Source organism: Cucumis melo, chromosome 7 (assembly GCF_025177605.1).
Source record: "Cucumis melo cultivar AY chromosome 7, USDA_Cmelo_AY_1.0, whole genome shotgun sequence".
Taxonomy (NCBI): domain Eukaryota; kingdom Viridiplantae; phylum Streptophyta; class Magnoliopsida; order Cucurbitales; family Cucurbitaceae; genus Cucumis; species Cucumis melo.
In genome coordinates this window covers 22,800,944-22,818,293 of record NC_066863.1, presented here as the reverse complement: position 1 = coordinate 22,818,293, position 17,350 = coordinate 22,800,944, and positions in this window count along the sequence as shown.

Below are 17,350 nucleotides of genomic sequence, written 5' to 3'. Positions count from 1 at the left end.
AGCTAGACGGGAAGCAACCTCATTACTTACAACAAAAATAGAGCTTTTTCCAAGATTTGCAAACAAACCCGAAAGTTCACCAAACTTCTGAAGAGTCTCACGAACAAAACTCAGAGAGGGCTCATCAACAGCACTAAATATCATAAGGTCATCAGCAAATGTCAAGTGAGTTAAGTTAACCTTCTCAGGCTTATTCAGCAAACGAGAAAGAACCTCCATCACCATAACAAAAAGGAATTGAGATAAAGGATCACCCTACCTTAAACCTTTCCTGTTATGGAGAAACTTTTCCAAGGAGCCGTTAATCATAATAGGGAACATGGAGAAAGTAACACAGGTCCTAAGCCAGCTCACAAACCTCAACGGAGTACCATAGCAATCAACAGGCCAAACAGAAAGTCCCAGTGAATAGAGTTATAAGTTTTTTGAAGATCAACTTTCAAAGTACAACGAGGCTTACCAGTGTTAAGATGATAACCCCCAATCAGCTCCCAACAAAGCAGAATATTGTCAATAACACTTCTCCTAAGAATAAAAGCAGACTGATTACACCGATAAAAGAAGGAAGCCAAACACGAAGCCTATAAGCCAAAATCTTAGAAGTACATTTGTATTTCACATTACAATAAGAAATAGGTCGAAACTCCTTCATACGCTCAGACATTCAAAATTCGAATTACTTATGAAAAGTGACAAGATATCTAAGATTGGAGTCATGACAAATACTATAGAAAAATGTGAGGAGAAAGAAGAGACTCAATACATAAAGAAATGTAAAACATGGATGATAAAAGAAAAGAAAGTCAGTTTGATTAAGAGAGGAAGTGAAAGAAAATATAAAAATCATGAGGGCGAGCATACTTTGCACTTTAACATTCTATGCTATTTATTATTCTTTGATCTTGATAGTTTAGAGGAGACCTTCGAAAATGAGTTGAATGCAACAATCGTGAAGTTAATATTCTATGCAAAACAAATGGATACCATTCAACCACCAAAGCAATCTCGAGATGATGACTAGAAAATGACTTTACAAGGCAAACTTAAGATTCAAGGACGAATCTTCTCGAAGAAGGGGAGAATGATAAGCAAATAATTGACATTCATTAGCTAAAGCATATAATGAGTAACTTTCAAGCTAAATTTTCAGCCTTTAATGACGAGCTGAAACTTCAAGAGTCACTTGGATACCCAAGGGTCATAATGAATCTAGAAATTCATATTCATTCACATCTTTAATGCATTTTAGATTTATTTACATCTTTTATACATACTTTCATTTATTAAAGTGGTTGAAAGGGCATGAAATTAAATGTTGTGTCCTTTCATATAACATTTTTAATTAGTATAAATGGGTTGTAGTTTCCACATTTTAAAAGACAACTTGAATTTGAATGAAATTTCCTCATAGTGTGTTTCTCTCAAACTTTATACTTTCCTTTGTATTCTTGTGTTAGAATGCATGCTTATGCTTAAGACTTTTAGTCTAGTTTGATCAATTAGATTGTGGAGAGTTTGAAATCTTGAAGTTAGGAACAAGTTCTCTTTTCTTCTTGATCTTTCATCAATCTTTCCAAGCCAAAAATCTATTTAGTTTTCTTGGGGTGTTTAAGTATTTGTTCAATTGGGGTTATTCTTATTACTTTTGTGGGGGTTCACTTAGGATAAAGGGAGTTCTCAAGCGTGATTGAGGTAGTTTCGTTTATCAAACTACAAAAGTAAAAGGCGAGACCTTCAACTTTAAGTAAGAGGAAACCATGAAAATAGCAAAATCCTGAATAAAAAAAGAAAAATAGCAAATGCCAAAATTATTTTGATTTATGGCAAAACTGCCTACCAGATTATTTTTTCCAATTTTTTTGGTCCGAGTTTACCCCTCCATGAATGGCAATTGCTAACATACAAATACATTGTATTTGTTGAGATCAAAAAATCAAACAAAATATCACATAGCATGAATACATTGTACTTGTAAACACATTTACTTTTGATAAATCTTAACTAAATCAAAAACTATTCTATTATTGCAGAAGATTGAACCAACATCCCCTAATTTTATGTCTTTAGTTTCAATATCCCCTAATTATTAGGATACAAAATCAAGTAATTAACTAATTTTTATATTTCATATTATTTATAAAAAAAATATATTAAATAATACGTATACAAATTTTTAATAACAATTTCAATCTACATCATGCCCCTAAAATCGTTAATTTGAATTCAAATTTTACCTCGTTTCCCTAAAATAACTTTAAAGATAAATTCAACTATTTTTCATTTTTTATTCTTCAAAAAATATACATAAATAATACATAATACATATTTATATTTTAACATTATTTTTAACATTATTTTCCACCCTATTTTAATTGTTAGTTTTAATTCAAATTTTTAATACTATTTTAAAATCCAAATTCTACACATTAATTTTAGATTGTTAGTTTGAATTTCTAAAATTATGCCAAAGATAATGGAGAGTTCCTTAATTTTAGATTTCCTATTTGTTTGCTAAAAAAGAGAATTCTTGGGAACAAAGCATGCATGTTGAATTATATGTTGAAAATAATTCATCTTTAGAGCATGTTGGCATGATAGTTGAAAATGACTCCTTTTTTGAAAATGATTGCTTGATGGGTGATAACATTGAAAAGGCTTCTTTGGAATATTTTGATCATGAAAATATCTCTCATAATGCTTCCACCCATGTTAGTGAGTTGAAAAATGTGATTTTTGATAACTCTTTAGTGTTGAAATTTTGCATGTGAACCATTTAGAGTTAAAAAGTTTGGATAATAATGTTGATTCTTTCAAGAACATACTTGATGATTGTGTTCATGACAACATTCTAGAAACTTTCGGTCATTCTTCTCTCTATAGTGTGCATGATTAATTACTTAGAAAAAGTTGATAATGAGCATACGTTAGAAGATGAAAATGCAAGCTTAGAATAAAATGATTTATTCGACTTTGGTTTTTGCATTGAGGCTTCAAACTTTAGGCATGTTATCAACGACATCTTTTTAAGGTAAAAATTTGCAAGGAATAAAACTTTTCCATCTAATATTTCTTGCTTCCCTCTTAATGATGATCACCCACTCATAGCACCTACTTTCTCCATCGATAGTCAACCAAAGCTTGAGAGGTCTTCCATAATCACACAAAGAGGAAAGAAACCCTTGGTTATTGATCCGAGTTGAATTAGGGAAAGTACGGTTGCACAATCGACCTTAAACAATGGAAAATTTTACTATTTTCTTTTAAATTTTATAGATTTTTTAAAAAAATTAGTTTAACCACTTTAATAAAATTTGACAAAAATTCTTGTTTTCTTTCTGTAGGAATAAAGGGAAATGAAGTATAACCAAACTTGTAACCTTTGCAAGAAAGGGGAGGTTTTCTGTTTTCCTTCTCTTTTTTCCATCCTTAGAATCTTGTTTAAAAGGCATTCAGAACAAAGCAAAGTTTTAAGTGGGGGGGTGAGGTTGTAGACTTGCATGTTCCCTTGCATGTTCCATGTCTTTTGGAAAATTTTCATTTTTCCAAAAATGCCAAAATTTAAAAATTTTTAAAATTCTCTATTCTTAGAATAAATATCATGTCTACTTTGCTTTCTAGCTTAGAAAAGCAAATCTGCTCAACCCTTGAGCATGGAGCTTGGGTTTGTGATTTTGTTTATTATTTGAGTATTTTAAATATGTTGAAAATGCATACTTTGATAGCTTAGAAATGTGTAGAAGACATGCTATTCACTTTTTGAATATTGTGAATACTATACATTCTTAATAATATGTGTTGAAAACATGTGCTACTGAAAACATGACCTAACCAAAACCAGACTTGTCTAGCCCTTAGAGTTCAACTAGTTAGGTCAAGTAGAACGCGTTGAGCTCCCTCAGTATCAGAACTTGTGTGGGAAACTCTTCACTTTTCGCCTAACCAAAACCAGACTTACCTAGGCCTTATAGTTTAACTTGTTAGGTCAAGTAGAGCGCGTTGAGCTCCCTTAGTATCAGAACTTGTGTGGGAAACTCTTCACTTTTGGTTTAACCAAAACCAGACTTGCCTACCCTTAGAGTTTAGTCGATTAGGTCAAGTAGAAAGTGTTCAGCTCCCTCAATATTAGAACTTGTGTAGGAAACTCTTCACTTTTTGCCTAACTATAACCAGACTTGCCTAACCCTTAGAGTTTAGTCGGTTAGGTCAAGTAGAATGTGTTGAACTTCCTCAATATCAAAACTTATGTGGGGAACTCTTCACTTTTGGCCTAACCAAAACCAAACTTTTCCTAGCCCTTAGAGTTTAGCCGGTTAGGTAGAATGTGTTAAGCTCCCTCAGTATCATAACTTGTGTGGAAAACTCAATATCAGAACTTGTGTGGAGACCTATTCACTTTTGGCCTGATCAAAACTAGACTTGCCTAGTCCTTAAAGTTCAATCGGTTAAGTCAAGTAGAATGTGTTGAGCTCTCCCAGTTTCAGAACTTGCGGGGGGAACTTTTCACTTTTGGCCTAATCACCAGACTTGTCTAGTCCTTAGAGTTCAGTCGGTTGAGTCAAGTAGAATGCATTGAGCTCTCCCAGTACGAGAACTTGCATGGGGAACTCTTCACTTTTGGCTTAACCAAAACCAGACTTGCCTAACCCTTAGGGTGTGTTTGAGGGAAGGAAAGAGTTATGGAGGAAAAAGATTATAATAATCCTAAGATTATGATAATCCTAGTATTATGATAATATGTGTTTGGGGAAAAGATTATTATTGATAGTGTTATGGTAATATGTGTTTGGGAGAAAAAATATAAAAGGTAGCGTTATGATAGTATGTATTTCGAGGAAGGATTACGATAGTAGTGTTATGATAATATATGTTTGGGGGAAGAGTTATGATTGTAGTAATTTAAAAAACAATAATAAATTTTTGATTGGATTATTTGGGTAGGGTAATGTAGGGTTGTAAGAAAATAAAAATAGGATAAGATAGGGCTATTTAGGGATTAGGATAACCCTGATCCCCCTTTATCATAATCCTTGGGCCAAACACGGTTTGGCCCAATTTCCTAATCCTTTTCCCCCTAAAACCCCACCCCAAACATGCCCTTAGAGTTTAGCTGGTTAGGTCAAGTAGAATGCGTTGAGCTCCTTTAGTATCAGAACTTGGGTACGAAACTCTTCACTTTTAACCTATCCAAAATCGGACTTGACTAGTTCTTAGAGTTCAGCCGATTAAGTCAAGTAGAATGCGTCAGGCTCTCTTAGTATCAGAACTTGTGTAGGAAACTCTTCACTTTTGGCCTAACTAAAACCAGTTGAATGGGTGTGAAACAAAATTAGGGGTGAAAATCTTGGAGCAATATTGCGATGAGGATTTAGAAATTAATTCATCTTTCTTAGAAGAATCTAAATCTATACAAAGTTAAGTTGAGAGGTTTGGAATACTTCATGAAAATTAAGTTTGATATAGTCCTTAATTTAATGTTGGTTTAGTGGAGATAGGAATATAAGATTCGATCTTGGTTCTTTTTGCATGCAACTCTTGTGGAATATTCTGAAAAAAAAAAAATTAAAGTTTGCTGAATTTAAGATTGGATATGAAAATAATGTCTTTTTTACTTGAAAATTTTGATGAAATTACATTTCTCTTTTGTTTGAGTCAGATTCTTCTTTTGAATCTTGGAAATTTTCTTGATTTATATTTTTGTAATGTTGAATGTGTGTGAAACAAAGTTAGGGGCTGAAATCTTGGAGGAATGTTGGGATGGGGATTTAGGAGTTAATTCTTCTTTCTTAAAAGAATTTGAATATATACAAAGGTATTCTTCTCTGTTTCCAATCACTTGAGGTAATCTTGTAGGTTCTTTAATTCTTGGTGGAAATTCTATGATACTCTAAGGTAATTCTTGCTTTCTTAGTAGGTTCTGTTGCTTGTTTTCATGCCATTGTTGAAAATCTTGAGGTTGTTCTTGATTGTTCCCATGCTTGGTTTATCGCAAGAACTTCTAGAGTGTCTCTTGGTTAATTACCAACCATTCTTCCTATTGCATCTAAAACCCAAATGTCCATACCCAAAGTGAAATCTTCTTGTATAAGAGATTCTTCCACTCTAATTTTCCATTTACCATACAGTTGCTCTATCTTGGAATTCAAAAGACTCAACTTGAGTTACTCTCCACCTTATAGTCATGCAAATCTCAGAATTGTAAAAAAATTTAGAATTCAAAGGACTCAACTTGAGTTACTCTCCGCCTTATAGTCATGCAAATCTCAGAACTGTAAAAGCATTTTCTCTTTTGTTTCAGGCATTCAAAGAAGAGGAATTTCTCTCTTTCTCTTTCAGTTGTACATAAGAGAAGGGATAGAAGATTTTTGAAGGTAGAATGATTAATAAATAGATGAAGATGAAAAGAAGAAAGGTTAGGGAAAGAAGAAAGAACATAGAGGTTAACTAGTTCGGTTAGGTTTATCTTCTTTATTGTTTTTCAATATGTGAAGAATTTTACAAAATAAATCTCTCAACCTTACTCCTGACTTCTATTGTATATAGAAATTTAAAGGATATGCTTCAACAATGAACTTGATGATTACATTAGAAAATATGTATTTTGTTTTTATTTCTTTTCGTCCTCCACCTCTACAAGCAACATGGAAATCACTACTTTGGTCTATTTGTCAAGTAGTTCAAATTTGATTACGTCAAGGCATCATATGAATTTTTTTTTCTCTAACCACTTGGTCAGCATGTTGAAGCATTGCCCGAGGTATGGATCTTGACAACTTCGATTTCTCTTATCTCAATTTCTTCTCTAATGATGTTGTGAAATGGATAATTCTTAGTTAGATAGATTGTGCTCTTGTTATCACAACATATTTTGATTTTTGCTTGTTTAATTTTGAAATCATTCGATAACACTTATTCTCTCAATGTTTTAAATCCCCACATCACATTTGACTTATTTGTCAACTAAAAAATGTAACGACCCGAACTTTTAAACTAAGTTAAGGTCATTACTAAAAAGATAAACATCAAAAGACACTTTTTTGAAAAGAGGATAACTAAAATCTTTATAAAATTAATATCAAAACGTTCACAAAAAACATAAGATTTTCAAAATTAACAAAAAAAATTTTAAAATGGGACCTGCGGGTTCTAACAATTTTAAAGAACTAAAAACAAATAAATAGAATAAAATCTTTAAGTAAAATGGTTAAAATTTAAAAATACTGAAAGACATATAAATGAGTGCGGAAGCTGAACTGTGTCCCCATATGGCATGTCACGGATCCCTCGCTGTCGCTCGCCAACTTCTTAAGTTCTTTACCTTAGCCTGAAATATTAAACATAGAAAAGAGTGAGTATATAAATATACTCAGTAAACGACCCACTACTAGTCCCGCTAGGTGATCTGTTAACTTTCCGTTAGAAACATAATCATAACGTTGTGTGTCCAAAGGAGCACACCTGAATGAGTGAGACCTTTCGGACACCCCTAAATTGTGCGAGTGATCTCGTAGGAACACCCCTAGTCGTGCGAGTGATCGCAGGTACACACTCCATAAACATATATGTAATACGTAGGTACACCCCTAATCGTGCGAGTGGTCCCGTCGGAACACCTCTACCGGTCATTAACATCATAAACATAACAGTCATAAACAACATACTACCGGTCATTAACATAATATCAGTCATCATCATCAATCATCAATACAATGACAGTCATTATCAATAGCATCAAATTATGCATTTTAGCTACCATCAATGCATAATCATAATTACATGCGGTCTCTTAAATTCAATTTGAAGGTCTAGTAGGAGAATCTCTTACCTTGAGATTGTCTAAAAAATTATTTCTTGGCTGACAGTAATTTTCCAATTAAAGTAGATCATAAACAATAAGGGAAAATCAATAACGTAATTAATAAAATTTACCAATGGCTAGTATCTAAAATTTTCCAATTTAACCTATCCAAAATTTAAGATTGAAACCAATTCAACTTTGATTGGGAAAAATTCAAGATTAAATCTAAAATTTTAACCAACTGAACCTTTAAAGAAACTCTAATTAGATCCAAATTAAATTAATAAATTATTAATTTAATTACCTTGGCTTACCAAACTTGACCGATGTTGAAAAATTATCTAAACCTTGATGAGAAAATTCATCAATTCTTCAAGCTTTGGCAAAGGGACCAATCATAACTAAAATTGGAGAAGCGACGGCGGTAAAATGTTATCTTAGAGAAGAAGATGAAAAACCTTTTTCTTTTTCCTTTACTTTCTAACTTAAGCATTCCAATGCTATTTATAAACTCAAATAATAACAATAATATTTATTATTATTATTTCCTTTTCCTTTTAGGATATATATATATATATATATATATATATATATATATATATATATATATATATATATATATATATATATAATACCAAATATATACATATATCTTTATTTCCATTATCTTTCCTAAATAAATGCCTTAAATGCATAAAATCTTTGACATTTATAACCATAAATAATAATAATAATAATACTTCTTTATTATGATTATTTTTCTCTCACCAAAATCTACAATAAACATATATATTTATTTAAACCATTATTCTCTCTTTTAAATAAATATATATCTTTTTCATCCAATCAAATCAATCATCTCTCCTCATGGATTATCTTCTTTTCCAAACAATTATATTCCATCATATAATTAACATCATATATACTCAATTAAATCCAATTCCACTAAAACTAACTTTTCCCCCCAAAATCTCAAATTAACTTAAATCCTAAATTAATTTAATCAATCAAATCTTTTTCAATAAATCACTTATAACTTTCAACATGAATTATCTTAACCCAACCATAACAACTCCACTCCATAATCAAGATTTATCTTTCTGCAGAATAATTAATTATCTTCTACAATAATTAATTATTATTTATCTTTCTCCAAAATAATTAATTATCTTCCACAATAATTAATTATTATTTATCTTTCTCGAAAATAAATATCCTTTTATAAATAATTATATTTACCCAAAATATAATTATTTTTCTTTTTCTCCCTTAAAAATATTCTTTCTCCAAAATACAATTATATTTTCCTTAAATAATTATATTTCAACAAATATAATTATCTTTTCCTTTAACATAATAATTATATATATATTTTCACATATACATATAATTATTAAATCTCCAACAAACTTTCCACCTCACAATTTAATTAAATAACATCCATAATTATTTAATTAAATTCAACTTCAACAGCACTAAAAATCCACAACTTTACTTAATCCTCTTAACCTACCATTTAATCAAAAACTCAACAAACACCACATATCAAAACCTCTAATTAATTAAATATTCATCCAACAAATATTTAATTAATTTCAATTTCCACGTAAATCAAATAATTCTCATTAAATGAATTCAAAATAACGCCCAATAAATTAAATCTAATTAAACAAAATTAAGATAATTAACTCTAAAATTATCTTAATTTTTGGGGCGTTACAAGAAATTCCACGAATATTGATTGAGATATTAAGATTGCGAATCATGAATATTGCATAATTGCCCCCTTGGCCGCATAGTGTCACAATCGTAACTTCTCAACACGATTGTGCGGCACTTGCTTAGCTCAATCAGCAAGTCAGCCGTTCGATAATCGGAATCCGCGGACAAACTCGCGGTATGACGTAGCCTCCCTCCCCGTTCTTGGGAAAATGTTTTTTTTATAAAACGGGAGAGAGAAAGTAAATAGTTGAAAACGTCATAAAGAAAGCATTGAAGACTGTCAATTGCAAGGAAAATAACTCAGCATGCAAAGAGTGCGACAAGGCTTGGGCGGGGGTCGGACTGTTCATGTACCCCCTATAGTACATATTGAGAATTTTGGCCTTGGCAGGCTTGCATATGAAAAAGGCGAAATGTCACACTATGACTCGGCGACACCTAAACGAAAGAATTAACCTAAACTACTTTCAAGACATAAAGATAAAGTGATTTGGGGGTATTCGGGCATATGACCAACGGTAAATAATACGTTGGACAATTATGCCCCTGACATTCTCCCCCACTCAAACGGTTGACGTCCTCGTCAACTGGCGAAGCTGGAGCTCTTCGGTCTTCTGCATCCACGCTTCAAACTCTTCGACAGGTCTTCCACTGGTTACCTCCACGAGGGCTTCTTCCGCTTCACCAGGAATTTATGTATCTCCCTCGTGGACCTTCTACAGGTCCTTACTCTGTCAGCAAGGCCTTCCTCGACTTCTCTGTCTTCCTCCAGGTCCAGGTTGACAGGTAATCATACGGCGTTGTTGCACCGTCAATTGGAAGCTTGGTCATCTCCTCTAACTCGAGAGGGCACCGCTTTTGATCTCCTCTCTCCTCCATCGGCCTTGAAGCTTCTTCTAGGCACACTTGAGCGATGTTGGCCATCTGTTCACCTTCTTCTCCAACTCGGTGGACTTGAGGGCGGTTCCCTAGACAAGGGCCATCACCGATGAGCGGCAATACAGAATGCCTCCTATCTTCAATCTCAAACGGACTTTTCTTGATCAACGAGTCGGTCTGAGCACTATAACCGAATTGGGTTACCTTCAGCAGTTGAACCCAATTCTCTTGTCTGCCATCAACACAATGATGCAGGTATTCTTCGAGCACACAGCTGAGTTGCTCGGCTTCGACTTCAGGAGTCTTGGTCGCATCGACGAGCCCAAGACTTGGCCCCTCGATCATGGTTTGCTTCGAACCATTGAAGGCGACCCGACACTCGAGGTTCTTGCTCCACTGAGTGTCTTCTTCTCTCGACGACCCACCATGGTGGGGCTCCCTCACATGAATCAGCGCGCTCACCTGTCCCTGCACAAAACAACACTTTCCTCCCTTGGCATCAGTAAGACCCAGCGGTGCCACGGGGAACTCGTATGCTTCATGCCTAGTGACACAACTTTTCTCGAGTCCCTTTGCCTTCGTTGTTCTTACTCGACATTGCCTCGGTCGGTCGTCTGATTTTGGGCGATGCTTCACTCCACGTCGGCAGTCCACCCGCCTCGTGAGCATGGGGAGTGGACTTTTACGCCGGACCGTGAGCTTACTCTGGGTACGACGATCAACACACTGTTGTGGGCTTCTGCCCTTCTTCATCAGGGAAAGGATGCGGGCTCCATACGGAGCTTGTACAGGTATACTGCACCCTATATTTGATAACATCTCTGACGGTTTCCGAAGTTTGGTTAACTCCAACGGCGCCATGCGATAAGCATTCTTCGCATGTGCGTTTGCCTCTGATGGCGACTCTACCCTATGGCCGGTTCTCCTCCGCATCAGCGAGGACTTGGGCCATCTACTTGGCATCACACCATGGCACTTCTCTGGGACACACAGAGTGTCCTTGGGGACTGTCTCCCCCGGCTTTTCCAACGCCCCAAGCAGGATCTCCACAGATGGTGGTTCCCCTTGGGCGCGACTCTCGTCTAGTTGCATGGCCGATATCATTCTGAACCCGTTAGGCTGCCGAATATCTGCTTGTACTACCGTGGGGAAGGATCCGGTAATCGCTAGACATTTGGCTGACGACATTGGAATGACTTGATGATGTTCAAGGAGGAACTCCATTCCCAGCACTACATCAAAGTCGTCCATCTTTACAACCACAAAGTCTACGGGGCCTCTCCATCCTCCCAACTTTATCGTCGTTCGCTTCACCAATCCGACGATAGGTAGGGCAATGGAATTCACGGCTTTCATCTTTCCTGAATCCCTCTCCCAACGGAGCCTTAGACGTCTAGCTTCCGCATCAGTTATGAAGTTGTGGGTTGCACCAGAATCAATCATAGTGCTCTTAGCCTGCTGTTGGTTGATCCAGGTGTCAACATACAGTAAGCCCCCTTTCGATGGCACGTGGCTCTCCCCTGACTTTTTCTGGAGAGAGGACATGTATTTTATGGCCCCTATTCGGGTCTTCTCGCCCCCATCTATCGGGCCCGCTTCATCCTCGACTTGATTTGACTTATCGTCTGAATCCGCAATTAAGGACGCCTGAAACGCATGGAAGTCGACTTTGTTCGGGCATTCCCTTGCCAAATGGGGCCCCTGACATATGAAACAACTGAGGGGACGCTTGGTTGGGCTTCGATCATTCGGCCTCCGCCATGTATTTTCGGTGGTTGACTGGTAAGGTTTGCGGTCCTTACCAGAACGTTTGTCTCCCCCGACAGCTTTGGGAGAGCTCGGGCGACTATCCCTGTTCCTTCTTGGTGAGGAACTTTGATTACGCCTCGCATCTTGAGAGTCACTTGTCAGATCGAACAACCGTTCGGCTGCTGCATATGCCGACGTGAGGTCTTGGACCCTTTGTTCATACAACTTGGCCCTCGCCCACGGTTTCAGCCCTTCGACAAAGTAGAAAACTTTGTCTTTCTTTGACATATCCCGGATGTCTAGCATTAACCCTGCGAACTGCTTCACGTACTCCCGAATCTCGCCAGTGTGTCTTAGATCGCGCAATTTTCGTCGAGCCAGGATTTCCACATTCTCGGGGAAAAATTGCGAGCGGAGTTCTCTCTTCAGGGCGTCCCACGTATCTACAGTGCAACGTCCTTCCTGTATGTCTACGTATCGGGACCACAACTTTTCATCTTCAGACAGATGCATCGTTGCCAACGTCACTTTGGCTTCTTCGACGACAGTGTTTGTAGCCTTGAAGTACTGTTCAAGGTCGAAAATGTAGTTCTCCAGGGCCTTAGCATCTCTTGCCCTACAGAAGGGCTTTGGTTCTGGGACTTTTACTTTGCTAACCGAAATTGCTCCTCCAGTTGGAGCTTGGTTAGCCATTGCTCGCATCGTGAGACTCAGCCTTGCGTTCACGTCTGCGATTTCATTTCTAACGCCATCGAGGGTGACTTTAAAATCCTCCGACATGCCGTTTATCATCTCTAAGAGTGTCTTCTGAGTGTTATCAAGCTCACTGATGCGTTTTTCCATGTGGGCAGCAAAACCTGAAGAACTCTCCCCACGCTCGTAGTTAATAGTTCTTCTGGCATTGGTGTTTTCTTCTAGGGCGTCAACCCTTGCCAACAACTCTTTTATTGGCAACCCTTCGACACGGCCGGCTACCGCATCGATCATGTTAGCTTTCTCAGAAATTTCGTCGACACGAGACTCCAAGTAGCGGATGGAGTCGGGAACTTCGACTAGGTAGAGCATCTGCTCCTCTATCTCTACCAGTCGGTCTCTCTGGGCCTTGCCCGATGGATTCGACGACGACATGCTTTAGTGTAATCGTCAATTAGCCAATTTGGCTCTGATACCACTTGTCACAATCGTAACTTCTCAACACGATTGTGCGGCACTTGCTTAGCTCAATCAGCAAGTCAGCCGTTCGATAATCGGAATCCGCGGACAAACTCGCGGTATGACGTAGCCTCCCTCCCCGTTCTTGGGAAAATGTTTTTTTTATAAAACGGGAGAGAGAAAGTAAATAGTTGAAAACGTCATAAAGAAAGCATTGAAGACTGTCAATTGCAAGGAAAATAACTCAGCATGCAAAGAGTGCGACAAGGCTTGGGCGGGGGTCGGACTGTTCATGTACCCCCTATAGTACATATTGAGAATTTTGGCCTTGGCAGGCTTGCATATGAAAAAGGCGAAATGTCACACTATGACTCGGCGACACCTAAACGAAAGAATTAACCTAAACTATTTTCAAGACATAAAGATAAAGTGATTTGGGGGTATTCGGGCATATGACCAACGGTAAATAATACGTTGGACAATTATGCCCCTGACACATAGCACATCTCTTGGCCGCATGACATTCCTTCTTGGTTGCATGCCAATCTCTTTAGGCTCTTGACATTTCTTAAATGCCTAGCTTCCTTGTCTAGCATACTCTTGGCCATCTAGCCTTGTCCTATAGATGTTGTCTTGATGCCTCTCGGAACATACCACATCTCAACCTTTGGCCACCTAACTTGTCTCTTTAGAGGTTCTCTCGACACTTTTGACTGCCTAGAGTATGCAATATTTTAGCCAACACTTAGCCAATTTTTAAAAATTTGTTAGGCCTTCCTTTGTTACGATGACTCTTTTCTTCCATACGACTTGAACTTAACCATCCAATCTTATTAAAATTCATTTCCAATCTATCTTGAAGCAACAATCTTAAACCATCTTTCTCCTAACCTCAACCTCTACTCTCCTCTTGAGTTTCTTAGATGACTTAGGGATTCTTGGGTTTTGGGGTTTACAAGCAAGATGCATCTCTTCCTCCTTCAAAATATTTGTAGCAGCGTGCAAAGGGGGAGGAACGCGCTGCAGATCTTCCTTAAGGTTAAGAAATTCTTCTTGCCTATCAATGCACTTTTGATCAAGTAAGGACTTATTAAGGTCAGGTTGCGAATTGGAGGATGTTGTTATGATGATAGGGGATGTAGAAAGTGGCGAGAGGATAATAGGCGACATATGTCATAGTGCCTTAGAAGAGTTAGATTATGGGAAAGTGGAAGGTAGATGATGTTAGTATGATTGATGAGGAGGGATTGGATTTTTGGATAAGGAGGAGAAGGACTAAAGGATTTGGATTTTGGAGGAGGTGATGGGAGAGTTTGGAAGTAAGATGGCTAGAGGTTTAGGGTTGATGGTTGCACCTAGCTTCCATCTCTTTTCCTTTTTCAGTGAGTTAGATGAGCCAACATGGGCCTTTTTCCTCTTGAAAGTGGTGGTGGTGACGAGAGGCCTTTTCTTCTTCTCCACAATTCCTTTCTTCTCCCTTAACTTTATTAAGGGTTTTAAGGCGTCTCTCTTCTTTATTTTGATGGAGCGTTATGATTTGGTTGAGAGTCTACTAAGAACATATATCACTAGGAATGGGTGCTTGTAGAAAAGTTGAAAGCTCAGAAACTACTTTCAATAAAGAGCTTCAATGGTGTAGAGGAAGAGCACAACTTTAGGGGCTTCCATCCAAGAGAAGATGAAGTTTCTTATTATGGCGCCAAGGTTAACTACCATCTACTTTATAATGCAATAAATCATCATTACATACTCTAGTAGGATGGTGTTGTTGGCACACCCTTTCTCGGAGCTCCTTTCCTGAACCCCTAACCTAGCTCTGAAAGGGGTACGTGGATTGGCAAGGATTGCCATATCTTGGCAACACTCACCAACCGACTAACCTATCTAACTTAACTAGCAGTCACAACACGAATGCATGCTCGAAAGGAACAACAATACAAGTTACATGCTTTTACTAATAACTTAGACCACTCGTTGCAATTATTGTGATACATCAACGAAAGCTTTAAACATGACAATAACCTTTTTACTAAACTAACTTATAACATCGAAACTTTAATAATAAACATAGACATGCTCATCCTAAACTTTTCTTACATAGTCAAAACTAACTTTCGAAATGACTTAACAATTTCTAATAGTTGGTTGCCCCGACAACAGTATGTCCAATATCAGGGAATGCACAATCCATACCTGAAAAGTGAGAAATGATTTGAAAGGATAAGTTGAAAGACTTAGTGAGTGAGCGTTTTCATAAAACATGCTTTCCAAAATAGTTAAGCATAAATCTTTGGCTTATAGAAACATCCAAGCTATTCGAAATCATTTGAAAAATATGGTACTCGAACTTAAAACATTTGATGACATTTCATAGACCATTCTTGATCATAAATTCACAATCCGTTCTTAGCATGAGTCTAGGTAGTACTAACACCTCATCGTCAAAAGACTGCTTAGGCGTCGAAACACCTCTTTGTCAAAAGACGAACATAGGGTACAATTTTCACTATATTCTTCTCCTCATAGGCACAACAGAGTATACCTTTCCTGATGGATTTAAGCATAGGCTCGCCAACCTTTCCATTAGTAGCGGAGTTTCCAAATGTGCACATAGAACCATAGAGAGTACATAGAACATACAAGTATAGATTTATAAAATCATGCTTGAAAACTTGGTTGAAGACAAATTCTTACTTTCAAATCACGTAGTCATAGACACGCTTTTAACATAACATAAACTTTGGAAAATCAACTTAAAACCATGTTGTACTTAATCATGAGTTCAGCTTTCAAACATTTTAACATACATGCTTTGCAAATCTAAATAGAAATCAATAAGTTCAAATACATTTCTCAAAGCACGCTTTAAGATATCACTAGTAAAACATGCTTAGAAATTATTTTAAATGTTTATTTTGTCACTCACAAACTTGATCCAACCCTTGGCTTTGAAATTCCTTCAAATTCTTCTTGACTTGAAAAATTTATATTTATATTTAATTAATCCCTTAACTATAGGAAATATTCAAAATTTGCTCAAAATTTCCAAAAACACTAAAACAACCAAAAAATTGTGTCATGACACTATTGGTTGTATGGCATGAGCGATGGCAGCCCGTGCTTGCCTTGCATGCACACATGTGACGCCCGCCTGGCCACATGGTGTCATAATTGCAACTTTTCAAACACGGGATGAGTGATTGTGCGACACTTGTTCTAATTCAGTGAACAAGCCAGCCATCTAAAATCCGAAAGTCGCGGACAAACTCATGGTACAATGTAGCCTCCCTTCCCGTTTTGAGAGAAAAGAGTTTTATAGAACGTGAGAGAGAAAGAAAAGTATTGAAAACTCGTCAAAGAAAGCATTGAAGACTGTCAATTGTAAAGAAAGCTTAGATTTCAAAGAGTACAACAAGGCTTGGTCGGGGATTCAACTACTATGTCTCCCCTATATTACATTTTGAACAATTTTAGCATTGACAGGCTTGCATATGAAAATGTCAAAACGTCACATCCTAGGTCGGTGACAACAAAATAAAGCAATAGGCTAAACTAATTACAAAACATAAAGATAAGGTGGTTTGAGGATGCTCGAGCATGTGACCATGGGCAAACAACGCCTTGGACAAGCATGCTCGTGATATTCTTCCCTACTTAAATAGTTGACGTCCTTGTCAACTAACGAAGTTGAAATTCTTTGATCTTCTACTTTCAAGCTTCAAGGTCTTCGACACGTTCCCAACTTGTTTCTTCCACGGGAGGTTCTTCCACTTGATCAGGAATTCGTGGATTCTCCTCGTGAGCCTTCTACCTTTCCTTACTTTGTCATAACTCACAACTTTCCCAACTTTCCTCGTGAGCCTTCTACCTTTCCTTACATTCCCAACTTGTTTCTTCCACGTGGATTCTCCTCTTAAGTGTAAGTTCATAACTCACAACCTAGCAGAAAGTTCAAAAAGTGTGAAAAAAGCACTTCAAGACCCAAAATGACAACCGTGTGTGTAACTACAACAAACTTAGTGTCAAACCAACCTAAAACGTGTCTAAGTATCA